This window comes from Coregonus clupeaformis, chromosome 9 (genome assembly GCF_020615455.1).
Source record: "Coregonus clupeaformis isolate EN_2021a chromosome 9, ASM2061545v1, whole genome shotgun sequence".
NCBI classification, from domain to species: Eukaryota; Metazoa; Chordata; class Actinopteri; order Salmoniformes; family Salmonidae; genus Coregonus; species Coregonus clupeaformis.
Window position 1 is genome coordinate 15,937,637 of NC_059200.1, and position 14,487 is coordinate 15,952,123.

Here is a 14,487-nt window from a genome sequence, read left to right on the forward strand (position 1 = left end):
GTTTCATCAGCTGTCCAGGTGGCTGGTCTCAGATGATCCCACAGGTGAAGAAGCCGGATGTGGAGGTCCTGGGCTGGCATGGTTACACATGGTCTGCGGCAGGGGCGGTGTGTTCATTAGGGCGATATGGGCGACGCACTGCCAAACGGGAAAAGGAAGGGATTTTTTTTCTAATCAATTATATCACGGCAACAGTAGTTATTAGTGTTGTAATCTAGACGTCTGATCTGCCACTAAATGTCCAATCAGGCTAAAGTCGTGCTTCAAATGGCCCCGCCCGTTTTGGGGCGATTTCAGTCAGGTTGAAAATCGCCCAGAAGTGTCTCATAGCCTCTCATGTAAAATCTATTTTTTTTCAAATATCAGAGCTTTCAATACAATCTCTATGGGTTCCGGGAGGGCTTGCACTTACGCGCTTTCGTCATAAGTAACATAACTAAGTAAAGAGCGGGTAGCAGCGTCAATCAAGATGGCTAGCGTTCAGTGCAACTCGATTGTCTCTTTGAAAGAAGTTCGTTTTTGTCGGCGAACAAATCAAGATAAATTGGCAACGAAACAATTAGGACCTCCCAGACTAAATTTTATAATTCAACAGGTTTCTACTAAAGGGGGAAAGTCCTACACCCGAGGATTTTCCAAAAATTGGGCTGTCAAAGACCCACATGGATAGCTGTTTGAGATTGTCTGCTTTGGGGAGAGTGAACATTACCACTCAACTGGATGAGGGATACAGGCTAGCTGTCCGCCGCCACAACGATGAGGTTAGCAAGAACCGCCACATCCTCAGCCGGCTAATCCAGTGTGTGAAGTTTTGCGGAGTGTTTGAGTTAGCTTTGCGAGCAAAGATGAAACGGAGGGCTCCACCAACCCTGGTATTTTTCTTGGACTTGTCAACTTTGTGGCACAATTAGATGAGGTGTTTGATGACCATCTTAAAAATGCTAAAGTTTTCAAGGGCACATCAAAGACCATTCAAAACGAGCTACTGGAGTGTATGCTAGCGGTCATGAGGGAACATATTGTGGAGGAGGTGAAGTCGGCGAACTTCGTAGCTATCCAAGCTGACGAGACCACAGACGTTTCTACACAGACACAGCTGGTGCTTGTGCTGAGGTACATAGATAGCAAGAAGATTAAATTTTTTTCCTGGGGCTTTTTCACAAAATCATGCCCCACGTCGACATTCTGTACCAGAAGCTACAGAAGAAGGACATCGATGCTGTCTTCATCAAACGTGCCCTCGACAGCTTCACAAGCAGTGTGCAGGCCATAAGGTAAGATTAAACAATATCATTCGATCTTTCTCAAAGCAGAGCTTTATTTGAAAATGTATGCATGAAAGGAGACATCATCATATTTACAAATCTATACAATTGGCCAGAATATGGTTGTTCATTTTTACAAAGCCATACAGATAGCTGTGTTTACCTTTTCTATAAATTATTTTCAAATTCTGTTTTCAGGCAAAATGTCTATCACTGTTCATTTTCACAAATCTATACAAGAGGGCAGAATATGGAAGTCTATAAAAATTTCTTATTACCAATAACTTGCATCAATGTTTTCAGTAGCCTCTATCAAAAGCTCCTGCTTGCTTGTTGTGAATTATGCTCAGGTGCACATATTTCCAATTCAACCATGAGGCCTTTTTGAAGCAAGTAATGTGTATATCAGTATTGACTTATATGCTGCCCCTGTCTTCATGTTGTTGCTGGACATATCTTTTTTTAAATGTGTGTAGGTCACCTAAATCATCAGAAAAATTGCCCCCCCTGAGAATTTTTTCAGGAACCGCCACTGGTCTGCGGTTGTGAGGCCGATTGGATGTACTGCTAAATTCTCTAAAACGACGTTGGAGGCGGCTAATGGTAGAGAAATGAACATTAAATTCTCTGACAACTGCTCTGGTGGACATTCCTGCAGTCAGCATGCCAATTGCACACTCCCTCAAAACTTTAGACATCTGTTTTGAGGGAGCGTGCAGAAATAACTTATTTACGTAATTATTCAGACCCTTTGCTATGACACTCAAAATTGATCTCAGGTGTATCCTGTTTCCATTGATAATCCTTGAGATGGTCCTCTGTAGCTCAGCTGGTAGAGCACGGCACTTGATCAAGAACCCGATGGTCACTCCGACAGAGCTCCAGAGTTCCTCTGTGGAGATGGGAGAACCTTCCAGAAGGACAGCCATCTCTGCACCAATCAGGCCTTTATGGTAGAGTGGCCAGACGGAAGCCACTCCTCAGTAAAATACATACAGTGGGGAAAAAAAGTATTTAGTCAGCCACCAATTGTGCAAGTTCTCCCACTTAAAAAGATGAGAGAGGCCTGTAATTTTCATCATAGGTACACATCAACTATGACAGACAAATTGAGGAAAAAAAATCCAGAAAATCACATTGTAGGATTTTTAATGAATTTATTTGCAAACTATGGTGGAAAATAAGTATTTGGTCACCTACAAACAAGCAAGATTTCTGGCTCTCACAGACCTGTAACTTCTTCTTTAAGAGGCTCCTCTGTCCTCCACTCGTTACCTGTATTAATGGCACCTGTTTGAACTTGTTATCAGTATAAAAGACACCTGTCCACAACCTCAAACAGTCACACTCCAAACTCCACTATGGCCAAGACCAAAGAGCTGTCAAAGGACACCAGAAACAAAATTGTAGACCTGCACCAGGCTGGGAAGACTGAATCTGCAATAGGTAAGCAGCTTGATTTGAAGAAATCAACTGTGGGAGCAATTATTAGGAAAGGGAAGACATACAAGACCACTGATAATCTCCCTCGATCTGGGGCTCCACGCAAGATCTCACCCCGTGGGGTCAAAATGATCACAAGAACAGTGAGCAAAAATCCCAGAACCACACGGGGGAACCTAGTGAATGACCTACAGAGAGCTGGGGCCAAAGTAACAAAGCCTACCATCAGTAACACACTACGCCGCCAGGGACTCAAATCCTGCAGTGCCAGACGTGTCCCCCTGCTTAAGCCAGTACATGTCCAGGCCCGTCTGAAGTTTGCTAGAGTGCATTTGGATGATCCAGAAGAGGATTGGGAGAATGTCATATGGTCAGATGAAACCAAAATAGAACTTTTTGGTAAAAACTCAACTCGTCGTGTTTGGAGGACAAAGAATGCTGAGTTGCATCCAAAGAACCCCATACCTACTGTGAACCATGGGGGTGGAAACATCATGCTTTGGGGCTGTTTTTCTGCAAAGGGACCAGGACGACTGATCTGTGTAAAGGAAAGAATGAATGGGGCCATGTATCGTGAGATTTTGAGTGAAAACCTCCTTCCATCAGCAAGGGCATTGAAGATGAAACGTGGCTGGGTCTTTCAGCATGACAATGATCCCAAACACACCGCCCGGGCAACGAAGGAGTGGCTTCGTAAGAAGCATTTCAAGGTCCTGGAGTGGCCTAGCCAGTTTCCAGATCTCAACCCCATAGAAAATCTTTGGAGGGAGTTGAAAGTCTGTGTTGCCCAGCGACAGCCCCAAAACATCACTGCTCTAGAGGAGATCTGCATGGAGGAATGGGCCAAAATACCAGCAACAGTGTGTGAAAACCTTGTGAAGACTTACAGAAAATGTTTGACCTGTGTCATTGCCAACAAAGGGTATATAACAAAGTATTGAGAAACTTTTGTTATTGACCAAATACTTATTTTCCACCATAATTTGCAAATAAATTCATTAAAAAATCTTACAATGTAATTTTCTGGATTTTTTCTCTCTCATTTTGTCTGTCATAGTTGACGTGTACCTATGATGAAAATTACAGGCCTCTCTCATCTTTTTAAGTGGGAGAACTTGCACAATTGGTGGCTGACTAAATACTTTTTTCCCCACTGTATGACAGCCCGCTTGGAGTTTGCCAAAAGGCACCTAAAGACTCTCAGACCATGAGAAACAAGATTCTCTGGTTTGATGAAACCAAGATTGAACTCTTTGGCATGAATGCCAAGCGTCACGTCTGGAGGAAACCTGGCACCGTCCCTACGATGAAGCATGGTGGTGGCAACATCATGCTGTGGGGATGTTTTTCAGCAGCAGGGACTAGGAGACTAGTCAGGATCGAGGGAAAGATGAATGGATCAAAGTACAGAGAGATCCTTGATGAAAACCTGCTCCAGAGCGCTCAAGACCTCAGAATGGGGCGAAGCTTCACCTTCCAACAGGACAACGACCCTAAGCACACAGCGAAGGCAATGCAGGAGTGGCTTCGGGACAAGTCTCTGAATGTCCTTGAGTGGCCCAGCCAGAGCCCGGCTTGAACCCGATCGAACATCTCTGGAGAGACCTGAAAATAGCTGTGCAGCGATGCTCCCGATCCAACCTGACAGAGCTTTAGAGGATCTGCAGAGAAGAATGGGAGAAACTCCCCAAATACAGATGTGCCAAGTGTGTAGCGTCATACACAAGAAGACTCGAGGCTGTAATCGCTGCCCAAAGGTGCTTCAACAAAGTACTGGGTAAAAGGTCTGAATACTTATGGAAATGTGATATTTTATACATTTGCAAAAATTTCAAAAAAACTGTTTTTGCTCTGTCATTATGGGGTATTGTGTTTAGATTGATGAGGGGTTAAAACGATTTAATCCATTTTAGAATAAGGCTGTAATGTAACAAAATGTGGAAAAAGTCAAGGGGTCTGAATACTTTCCAAATGCGCTGTTCAGCTGGACAATCCATTAGAAATGACACAACACCCTCTTTTTCTCCTCCTTTCATTTCCTCTCTTCCCTCCTCCCCCTCTTCTCTTCCTCCTCCCCGCCCCTTCTTCTCTCTCCCTCCTCCCCTCCTCCTCCCCTCCCCTTCTTCTCTCTCCCTCTTCCCCTCCTCCTCCCCTCCCCTTCTTCTCTCTCCCTCCTCCCCTCCTCCTCCCCTCCCCTTCTTCTCTCTCCCTCCTCCCCTCCCTCCTCCTCCCCTCCCCTTCTTCTCTCCCTCCTCCCCTCCCCTTGTTCTCTCTCCCTCCTCCACTCTTCCACTCCTCCCCCTTTGTTCCTTGCGCCATGGCGTTTTGCTTAGTGGCTGGTCACATAGTTCCAATAACCCAGAAAGATATTACCTTACACACTTGATAAAGGCTCTGCCCCCCGGGGGATAAGAAATATATATTGCCCTGCTAGATGGGTTATTGGCTGGGAGCAGTACATATTCTCCACTCAGACAGCGTCCCAAATGGCACCCTATTCCTTATGTAGTGCACTACATTTAATCAAGCCCCTATGGGCCCTGGTCAAAAGAAGTGCACCATATAGGGTATAGGGTGCCATTCGAGACGCAACCATAGAGGATTGTAGGTCTGAGCCTAGATGAGAACACACAGAGCCAATCACATTGATTATCTATGGCAGACTCAAAGCACGCCATCGCCACGGAGACCGGAGGACTTATTATTGATTATTGGGTTGGAGACCAGGGACCGGGACCGGGGACCGAGTGGGGAGATGTCTGGGTGTGTAGGTCTCTATCTGTCTGTATTTGATGTGGCGTGCGCTCGCCTGCGTCTCTTCAGAAATATATACTGTTGTCGTACTTTAGGCCAGTATGTAGCCTTTATGGTCCAGTACGATCAAATCAAATCAAATCAAATGTTATTTGTCACATGCACGTGTTTAGCAGATGTTATAGCGGGTGTAGCGAAATGCTTGTGCTTCTAGCTCCGACAGTGCAGTAATATCTAACAAGTAGTATCTAACAATTTCACAACATATACCCAATACACACAAATCTAAATAAGGAATGGGATTTAAGAACATATACATTTATGGACAAGCAATGACAGAGCGGCATGGACTAAGATACAGTAGAATATTATAGAATAGAATACAGTATATACATATGAGATGAGTAGTGCAAGATATGTAAACATTATTAAAGTGACTAGTGTTCCATTTCTTAAAGTGGCCAGTGATTTCACCTGGCCGTACCGATTCTCTGGTTTTACCTGATAGTTTCACATGATAACAAAGTGCTATATTTTCCCCTCAGTTTCCTGATCAAGACAGAGCTTCATTCTCTAAATCTCTTTTCATTCATGTACATTAATCAATCCCTTTAATGGCACCGTGGAAAAACAAAATACATTCAATAGAAATATACATTTATTTAAAGTCTCTTGTTAATAACAAGAAACACAACAGTGTTATTGTGGTAAACAGAGATGATCATATTGACTCAGACGCATCAGGGAACGTAATGTTATGGGCTCTAATATGCAATGTGTGTGTGTGTGCGCGTGTGTGTGTGTGTGTGTGTGAACATGTTTGTGTGTGTGTGTGAACATGTTTGTGTGTGCATGTTTATGTGTGTGTGTGTGTGTGAACATGTTTGTGTGTGTGTGGTCATGGCTGTGCTTGACCAGTCTGCTGCATGGGAGAGCTGAGGCTTAACTTGACCCCAGTAACCTGTCAGTATCCGCAGACCCAGTCCACACACCCCATTCAGGGTGGTATTTGGTGTTTCTAAGCTACCAATACCACAGCGTTCACACAGCTCTGACTAAACAAGGCCAAGTCATAAAAGTAACAAGGTCCTAGAGTAGCCAGTAAAATAATGTTATTTCTATCTCAGCAGTCACAGGGGTTAGGGGTTAGGGCTGTCGATACCTTTAATTTTGCCTGAGGGCCACTTTTGGGAAATGAAGGACCTTCAGGGTCCACGTATAAATAAAAGACCTTCAGGGTCCACATATAAATAAAAGACCTTCAGGGTCCACATATAAATAAAGGTTTTAAAGCTATACTGCACTGTAAACCCCAATGTGCTGTCATTACTCAAAACTTTTGTGGAACATTTTGAGTAAGTCAAGAAAGGTTTAATGTACATTGAACTTTAAGCTCATTGCTTATTAAACGCAAAACTTATTAGTGGTTTGAACTCTAAACAGATGTGTAAAGAAATTGTTAATGTTAAGTTAATTGAACTTAGAATACAGACATTTTGTAACTTAATCTTTTTTTGTAACATTAACATATCATAATCAATATATTGAAGCTGTTGCTATTTTTAAAAAAAAGTTTTTCTCAAAAGTAATATTTTTTGATGCAATAAACTTATTTCTGTTTTTCCCAACTACAAAGAAAGTATTTGATCGCGTTTCTAACACAACTTAATGTAGAAAGCACTGTCACATTCAAAAGTTTCATTTCCAATTGCCAATAGTGTAACAGGGAATTCAGTGGGGAACATTAATGCTCCCGTCTGTCTCTTGCACTTCTGTAAGCCACTTCAGTAGCTTCAGAACTGGCAGCACTCAAGTAGAAAGTTGCCCCAACCAACAGAACGCTTTAACTACAATGACATTCTCTGTGACGGTTACAGAAACTTTTTTTTTTTACATCTGATTGTTTATCTACAGTACCTTAGTTGAATGCACTGACTGAAGTTGCTCTGGATAAAAAAAAATGTATGCTAAATGACCGAAACGTAAATGTCAATAGGACTTTAGTATGTAACCCTATATGACTTTAGTATGTAACCCTATAGGACTTTAGTATGTAACCCTATAGGACTTTAGTATGTAACCCTATATGACTTTAGTATGTAACCCTATAGGACTTTAGTATGTAACCCTATAGGACTTTAGTATGTAACCCTATAGGACTTTAGTATGTAACCCTATAGGAGATCAACTCTACTGTGCAATGCTGATTCTCGTTATTTTACAAACGTGTTAAACACAACACAAAACACCTTTCACCTCCTCATCATATCCCTGCTCTGTTTTCTTCACTCTCTCTCTGGTTTGATTGACAGTAGCCTCTGCCAAGTCCCCAACAACCGGATGTTCTGGTTTTCAGGGGAAATGGAAAGAGAGCCTGTGACGCGACTTCCACTTTTGGACGTTAACAAGGCGACACTCCAACTTAACTCCATTTACTTGATTGGTTGAACAGTGCAGGAGAGAATGTAGGAGGATGTAGTTCCGGCCATTTCTTTTCCACCTGCTACGTTATGTTACATTGACAGCTCACAGTGGAGTTAGTGTTACTATATGTCCTCCTCTCTCTCTCTCTCTCTCTCGCTCTTTCGCTCTCTTTCGACATGCTGGACCTGTCGAGGCTTTCGAAATGCGAACATTGGACTGGTTTCCTTAGACCAGGAGAAAGCCATTGATAGGGTGGACATGCATATCTGTTCAATGTGTTGTCTTGTGGCCCGTGTTAAGATGCTGTATGCTGGGGCTTCATGTATGGTCTAGGTCTGGGGGAGGGCTCAGTAGGCCAGTCTGGGTCAGGGACGCTCTCTGTCGGGGCAGCTATACACTCTTGTTATTGAGCCCTTTCTGGGCCTGCTACGCAGGAGGCTACAGGGAGTGTGTGAGCCAGGCATAGGGTTGGGGACAGGCATTACGCTGATGACGGATGTGTCGGTTAAGGCTGAGCAGAACCTACAGGCCCTGGAGAATAGTTTGAGTGTGTCTTGGGCTAGGGTACAACTTGCGAAAAAGTGAGGCTCTGTTATGTGGGGCATGGACGGACAGGGCACCCCTGCAGCTTCCAGGGGGTTTGTAGTGGGGATTTGAGGGGCTCAAGATGCTTGGGGTGTATCTGGGCTCGGAGGGGTGGGTTAGGAAGAACTGGGAAGGAGTGTCACAGGCTGAAGAGGTTGAGGTGGCTCCTCTCCAGGTGTGGCAGTGCAGAGACTACAGCTCTGTTGAGGAGGGCTGGACCGGCAGCTTTTCCTCATGCAGCCAGAGAGACACAGCAGGGGTCTCTGATTTCCATGCTGCACTACTGTGGGCCTGGCAGCTGCTGAGGCCGTGGGCGGAGCCCCATCTTCCACAAACCACTGATCCCTTTTGCTCTCTCTCTCTCTCTCTCTCTCTCTCTCTCTCTCTCTCTCTCTCTCTCTCTCTCTCTCTCTCTCTCTCTCTCTCTCTCTCTCTCTCTCTCTCTCTCTCTCTCTCTCTCTCTCTCTCTCTCTCTCTCTCTCTCTCTCTCTCTCTCTCTCTCTCTCTCAATTCAAGGGGCTTTACTGGCACGGGAAACGTATGTTAACATTGCCAAAGCAAGTGAAGTAGATAGTAAAGAAAAGTGTAATAAACAATAAATATTAACAGTAAACATTACACTCAGAAGTTCCAAAAGAATAAAGACATTTCAAATGTCATATTATGTCTATATACAGTGTTGTAACAATGTGCAAATAGTTAAAGTACAAATGGGAAAATAAATAAACATAAATATTGGTTGTATTTACAATGGTGTTTGTTCTTCACTGGTTGCCCTTTTCTTGTGGCAACAGGTCACAAATCTTGCTGCTGTGATGGCACACTGTGGTTTTTCACCCAGTAGATAAGGGAGTTTATCAAAATTGGGTTTGTTTTAGAATTCTTTGTGGATCTCTGTAATCTGAGGGAAATATGTGTCTCTAATATGGTCATACATTTGGCAGGAGGTTAGGAAGTGCAGCTCAGTTTCCACCTCATTTTGTGGGCAGTGTGCACATAGCCTGTCTTCTCTTGAGAGCCAGGTCTGCCTACGGCGGCCTTTCTCAATAGCAAGGCTGTGCTCACTGAGTCTGTACATAGTCAAAGCTTTCCTTAAGTTTGGGTCAGTCACAGTGGTCAGGTATTCTGCCACTGTGTACTCTCTGTTTAGGGCCAAATAGCATTCTAGTTTGCTCTGTTTTTTGTTAATTCTTTCCAATGTGTCAAGTAATTCTCTGTTTGTTTTCTCATGATTTGGTTGGGTCTAATTGTGTTGTTGTTGTTGTCCTGGGGCTCTGTGGGGTCTGTTTGTGTTTGTGAACTGAGCCCCAGGACCAGCTTACTTAGGGGACTCTTCTCCAAGTTCATCTCTCTGTAGGTGATGGCTTTGTTATGGAAGGTTTGGGAATCGCTTCCTTTTAAGTGGTTATAGAATTTAACGGCTCTTTTCTGGATTTTGATCATTAGCGGGTATCGGCCTAATTCTGCTCTGCATGCATTATTTGGTGTTTTTCGTTGTACACAGAGGATATTTTTGCAGAATTCTGCATGCAGAGTCTCAATTTGGTGTTTGTCCCATTTTGTGAATTCTTGGTTGGTGAGCGTACCCCAGACCTCACAACCATAAAGGGCAATGGGTTCTATAACTGATTCAAGTATTTTTAGCGTGATCCTAATTGGTATGTCGAATTTTATGTTCCTTTTGATGGTGTAGAAGGCCCTTCTTGCCTTGTCTCTCAGATCGTTCACAGCTTTGTGGAAGTTACATGTGGCGCTGATGTTTAGGCCGAGGTATGTATAGTTTTTTGTGTGCTCTAGGGCAACGGTGTCTAGATGGAATTTGTATTTGTGGTCTCTCTCTCTCTCTGCAGAGTGACTGGCTGGTCTCTGCTCTGGATGTGGAATGCAGCATCGATTGTATCCTCTGCAGACACAGACACAACGCGGCTCGACTGTTCTTTATGTGGAGCTTTGTGGAGCAGAGTGGTGAGCTAACTAATGCAGAGCAGGTGAGAGGGATTTCACCTTCAATATGACTAAAGACCCCAGGCAATGAGGTAGAGGTGGAGACCAGGGGAGATCAGGGGAGAACAGGGGGAGGTCAGCGGAGACCAGGGCCAGACCTTAGGGAGAGCTAGCTACCTTTGTTAGATTATTGATGTGGCCTTCCCTTCTCTTCACTCTCAGACAATCACAGTAAGATTATGTGGTGTGTGTGTGTGTGTGTGTCAGTGAGGGAGTTAGTATGCTTTTAGTTTCATAACATTGTGATTTCATCTGCTAGAGTTTGTGTGTGAAAAGGGTATAATAGCCAACGATTCAGTCCTATTGAGGATAGAACCCTTGAAACAGACTCCCACTGTCACGATCGTCGGATATAGAGGACCAAGGCGCAGCGTGGAAGATGAACATACTTATTTATTAAATGATACACAAACAAAACAACAAATCGATATGTGACGTCCACAGGTGCATAACACAAACCAACACGGAACAAGATCCCACAAACACTGTGGGAAAAACCACCTGACTAAATATGGTTCCCAATCAGAGACAACCAGCAACAGCTGATACTCGTTGCCTCTGATTGAGAACCACTCTGGCCAACATAGATATACAAACACTAGACTAGACACAACGAGCACAAAACATAAACTCTACACACCCTGGCTCAACTTAAAAGAGTCCCTAGAGCCAGGGCGTGACACCCACAGACTCCACAACAAATCACCAGGACTCATCTCTGCAACAGAGATAATATAATCACTCATTTTCTCAGAACAAATAGACTATTGAGAGAAAGAAGCCACTCACAGGTGATAGAGCTAAAGAGACAGAGATGGAAAGTGAGACGGGGGGAGACAGAGAGAGACAGGTAGAGACAGAGAGAGACAGGTAGAGACAGAGAGACAGGTAGAGACAGAGAGAGACAGGTAGAGACAGAGACAGGTAGAGACAGAGACAGGGAGAGACAGAGACAGGTAGAGACAGAGGGAGACAGGTAGAGACAGAGGGAGACAGGGAGAAACAGAGACAGGGGGAGACAGAGAGAGACAGGTAGAGACAGAGAGAGAACGAGTGAGAGAGAGAGAGAGAGAGAGAGAGAGAGAGAGAGAGAGAGAGAGAGAGAGAGAGAGAGAGAGAGAGAGAGAGAGAGAGACAGGGGGAGACAGGGGGAGACAGGGAGAGACAGATACAGTGAGAGACAGAGAGGGACAGAGGGAGAGAGAAACAGAGACAGGGGGAGACAGGGACAGAGGGAGAGAGAAACAGAGACAAGGCGAGACAGAGAGAGAGCACCATCGTTAAGAGAAGGTATCCACTCACAGGTGTGTCTGGCCAAGGAGTAGTTGGATCCTCCAATAGTCAGCCCGAAGCCTTCTGGAGCCTGTCCACTGGTCCTGGCTCGGGTCAGCAGCTTAGGGGGTTCCAGCTCCGCCACGAACTCTGCCCCGATGACCCCAAGGAGCACGATGGCGGTGGCCTGTTTACGACGCTCCTCGTACGAGTTACAGATCTTCTTGGTGTTGGGGGGCAGGTTGGACAGACAGCCTGGAGTAGGAGAGAGAGACTTGGCATCAGCAGCAACCGCTAACAGAGGAGAGACAGAGAGCGTTAAGCTTAGCAACATAGAGACGGGGGGGTTACCATCAGGACCCAATGCTAACTACTGGTAATGTGCCTGCGGACAGAGAGAGGACACAATGCTAACTACTGGGGACAGAGAGAGGACACAATGCTAACTACTGGGGACAGAGAGAGGACACAATGCTAACTACTGGGGACAGAGAGAGGACACAATGCTAACTACTGGGGACAGAGAGAGGACACAGTGCTAACTACTGGGGACAGAGAGAGGACACAATGCTAACTACTGAGTGGCGCAGTGGTCTAAGGCACTGCATCGCAGTGCTAACTGTGCCACTAGAGATCCTGGTTCGAATCCAGGCTCTGTCGCAGCCGGCCGCGACCGGGAGACTCATGGGCGGCGCACAATTGGCCCAGCGTCGTCCAGGGTAGGGGAGGGAATGGCCGGCAGGGATGTAGCTCAGTTGATAGAGCATGGCGTTTGCAACGCCAGGGTTGTGGGTTCGATTCCCACGGGGGGCCAGTATAAAAAAAAAAATGTATTCACTAACTGTAAGTCGCTCTGGATAAGAGCGTCTGCTAAATGACTAAAATGTAATGTAAATGTACTGGGGACAGAGAGAGGACACAATGCTAACTACTGGGGACAGAGAGGGGACACAATGCTAACTACTGGGGACAGAGAGAGGACACAATGCTAACTACTGGGGACAGAGAGAGGACACAATGCTAACTACTGGGGACAGAGAGAGGACACAATGCTAACTACTGGGGACAGAGAGAGGACACAATACTAACTACTGGGGACAGAGAGAGGACACAATACTAACTACTGGGGACAGAGAGAGGACACAATACTAACTACTGGGGACAGAGAGAGGACACAATGCTAACTACTGGGGACAGAGAGAGGACACAATGCTAACTACTGGGGACTGAGAGAGGACACAATGCTAACTACTGGGAACAGAGAGGAGAGAGAGGGGCAGAGTTAGAGCGATCCAGATGCTATCATTAGCATTCGTTAGCTGCTGCATAGTACATGACATCAGAATCAGTCAAACAAAAACAGACAGACAGCTGCGCCACTCGGGATGCCCAAGGCACTACAGATCCGGGCTCGATCCCGGGCTGTGTCACAGCCGGCCGCGACCGGGAGACCCATGAGGCGGCACACAATTGGCCCAGCGTCGTCCGGGTTAGGGGAGGGTTTGGCCGGCCGGGATGTCCTTGTCCCATCGCGCACTAGCGACTCCTTGTGGTGGCCGGGGCGCATGCACGCTCACTTCAGTCGCCAGCTTTACTGTGTTTCCTCCGACACTTTGGTGCAGCTGGCTTCCGGGTTAAGCGAGCAGTGTGTCAAGAAGTAGTGCGGCTTGGAAGGGTCGTGTTTCGGAGGACACATGGCTCTCGACCTTCGCCTCTCCCGAGTCCGTACGGGAGTTGAAGTGATGGGACAAGACTGTAACTACCAATTGGATATCACGAAATTGGGGAGGGAAAATAATAGGGTAAAAGGTACCCCCAAAAAATTAATAAAAGACAAACAGAGGAGGGACCAAGTCACTATTATTCGAGTCACAAGCAAGTCTTCAAGTCACAAGGTCCGAGTCGAGTCCATGTCTTGCATTCTAAGAGCAAGTCAAGTAAAAAAAAAAATGTATACTTGCAATGACTTGTTCAACTACAAACTTTTATTTATTGAGGTTTGATTTATCTACCAGACAGTCCTTTTCATTATTTTGTCTACAACATATTTTGTAATAATTCATTTTAACAACAAATTCCAAATTCAAGCTAGTAAATTATAATTTTCAAGCAATTTTGACATACCTAAAGACCAGTAATTGTTGCTTCATGTCCTATTGCCGGTGAGCTTGTAAAGTAAACCATTTTTGGAGCTGTATATTTATTATGGCAATCCTCTCCCTACAATTTCACGTTTGCGCTGCACACAATCCAATAGCTGTACAGCAGATCAGCAATCGGTTTCGCTAGCTCAGTGGTTCTCAGACTTTTTGACCCGCGACCACCAAAAAATGAGTGTTTCAAAGCTTGCGATCCCCCGCGCACACTCAAACGCGCACAATCGCTGCGCAAAGTCATAAACGGTGATGCATTTCCAAAACTCAAGATACAGAAATAAACTGCGCTTTGCACCTGTATATTGAACTGAAAGTCATATATGTTAGCAGTCAATATCAACTAGGGATATCATGTAACTTTCCTGGAGTCCAGAGCAGGCAGGATCATATGGCCTACCTCTATGGGGCGGAGGTTGCAGGATCAGATGGATCATATGGCCTACCTCTATGGGGCGGAGGTTGCAGGATCAGATGGATCATATGGCCTACCTCTATGGGGCGGAGGTTGCAGGATCAGATGGATCATATGGCCTACCTCTATGGGGCGGAGGTTGCAGGATCAGATGGATCATATGGCCTACCTC

The 14,487-nt window shown here is 45.2% G+C and overlaps 1 pseudogene; it reads right to left on the reverse strand.

The window, feature by feature from the left end:
• The window catches only part of LOC121574507, a 501,964-nt pseudogene that overhangs the window by 147,639 nt on the left and 339,838 nt on the right, over nucleotides 1-14,487 (reverse strand).